We start from the raw sequence: 2581 nt of genomic DNA on the forward strand, positions 1-2581 counted from the left end.
ATTAAAGAGCTTGAAAAACACATTATTGTAAGACACATAATTTGTGTTTCGCTATAAAACTGATTTTGAAAGCTGAGACTTATATTAAAAGTAGGCCTACCAAAAGCACAAAGCTTATTGCTATTGGGTGGCTGGCGCACTACAAATAACGAATGCAATGGAAGACATGAAATATCATTTCCAAGCATACTGTCCCCGCGAGTATGACACATGGTATGATTTCTGCTAATAATCCCACATATATTTGTAGTGTATTAAAAAAGGGTTAAATAAGAGAGCTACAGCGCCCCTCAAAGGCATGTCGATTGGGTGTGTGAGCTGATGTTAAGATAAAAAGTTGTTCCTATTCATAAATATGTTAATAAATATAATATTCTTGATATTAAGCTGTTTCCGCGAGTCCTTAAAATGGACTCTTCCTCATCCCAGTAAGATGATGCGGCCGCTCGGACGCAACAATATTCAAATAAGTTCTCGAAACATTTCGACTTTATTCTAGAAATATTTCGACTTTATTCTAGAAATATTTCGACTTTATTCTCGAAACATTTTGACTATATTCTCGAAACATTTTGACTTTATTCTCGTAATATTTCGACTTTATTCTCGAAACATTTCGATTTTATTCTCGAAACATTTCGATTTTATTCTCGAAACATTTCGACTTTATTCTCGAAACATTTCGACTTTATTCTCGAAACATTTCGACTTTATTCTCATAATATTACGTCTTTAATCTCGTAATCTTGATTTTTTTTTTTTTTAACGTGGCACTAAAACGCCATCGTAAAAAAGTATTGCAGTTTCCAAAAAATATATATATACACATAACGGTTTTTGTTAATTGGAATAAAGTTGAAATAAAATACAAATATTAGATGAAAAACGTAACTTAAAAAAAAATGGATACTCAAATACTACAACTGGAAATACTAAAGTTATTAAAACTAAAGTGTTCACTTTAATTAGAAATACATAAAAAAATTAAATAATAAAAATGACAAAAAAACAAGAAAACCAAAACAAAATTACTATAACTTAAACTAAACTTAAAATAAAAAATTAAATAAAAATATCCTTCACTTGAAAATGCCACATTGCAAATGTTGTTTCATGTTCTTTCTCTCAAAATAAATAATTTTAAGTGGAAAAAGCAGGCTAGAAATGTCTAAACATCATCTGTACTCAATAAGAAAACTCATGAAATTCAAGCACTGTATATTATATTAGTAACTTTGATCACATTTAAGTAACAAAGCAGCCTCGTATGTAGTGTACGAAACAAATCGAAGTTGATTGAATGCTGAAACGCAAACAAATCGGCTGACGCAAATACTCAGTTGTCGCTAACTTGTATTAATAGCCACACTGGTCAGAGGAGCACGCAGACAGCGTGAGAGCACACAACTGTGTGTGTCTGTGAGCGTGTGAGATCGAACCACATTGGCTGATCTAATTATAAAGGAATAACAGACGTGCACTTCCCTCTCACACTCGGCCTTGCGGAGACACGCTGAGCTCCATCTGTGTGTGTGTATATATCGCATATAGACTGTGAATGAATGTATATTTTTGTATGAAAGTGTGTGAAAGATGGTGCTTTCTAAATAGAGAACAAGTCTTGGAGAGGAATACAATCGCTTTCATCATCTTTTTTCCATTTGTCCCTGCTCTGACCCTCCCTCTGGCACTCTTTGTTCACGTGTGTATTTGTACTTTGTATTTTTAAAGGAGTGCATTTGCATGGAACAGAGAGTGTGTGCTGCTTAATACGCGATTGACTGAATTTGAATTAGTTACCTTTTGTGTTTATGTTCTTGTGCATGCGTGTTTATATGTTAATTTGCTTTGTATATATGGTGAGTGAATAAACTGAATAAATGTGACAGCACTTCCTGTCACCCTCCTCCCAAGCACTGCAGCAGCTTCCACTCCGAAAGATAAACAGATCGATCATTCATTTTTCCTCACTCTCCCACATTTTTCCTTTCAGGATGGATTGTGTCCTTTAAACTCTGACCTTCACATTACACTGAAAAAGGCTCGTATCCATGGCAACGGAGCTATCAATCCGATGGGACCTTGACATCAAGGATAGGCAATCTGAACGATGACAGACGTTATCAATCAAACCCTCACCATCAAACATCAGCATCAATCATCGACTAAACAGCTGCTGTTAAGCAGACAAACACGAAGTCTGTTCCAAAACCTAGTGAACTTCCTTCCTAGACACTTTAGGTATCAAAAGTGTGTAAAAGACAAAAAAAGCTGCTCCAAAAGATATGAAAAACATTATGCTGCCTTTTAAGATCATGTCTGGCCATATACTAAGAAAAGCACTGCAAAAAACGAAGTGGAGGTAAAAAAACTGCCATATGACATCTAAAAAAATTAAGTGGAGAGAAATGCGGATTATACACATGAATTAATATAGGTGTATAAATATTACTAAAACTAAAATATTAATTATATTAATATATATTTTATAATATAATGTATTTAATATAAAATATATATAATATTGATTCATATAAACATAAAAATAATGAATATATATATATATATATATATATATATA

At 33.0% G+C, this 2581-nt stretch overlaps 1 protein-coding gene across 1 annotated transcript in view; it reads right to left on the bottom strand.

The window, feature by feature from the left end:
• Nucleotides 1–2581, bottom strand: part of LOC107705473 (protocadherin Fat 3-like) — a 171035-nt gene that overhangs the window by 45029 nt on the left and 123425 nt on the right. The gene's annotated exons all lie outside the window — the stretch shown is intronic.

Source organism: Sinocyclocheilus rhinocerous, unplaced genomic scaffold, assembly GCF_001515625.1.
Source record: "Sinocyclocheilus rhinocerous isolate Xijiao unplaced genomic scaffold, SAMN03320098_v1.1 scaffold3340, whole genome shotgun sequence".
NCBI lineage: Eukaryota > Metazoa > Chordata > Actinopteri > Cypriniformes > Cyprinidae > Sinocyclocheilus > Sinocyclocheilus rhinocerous.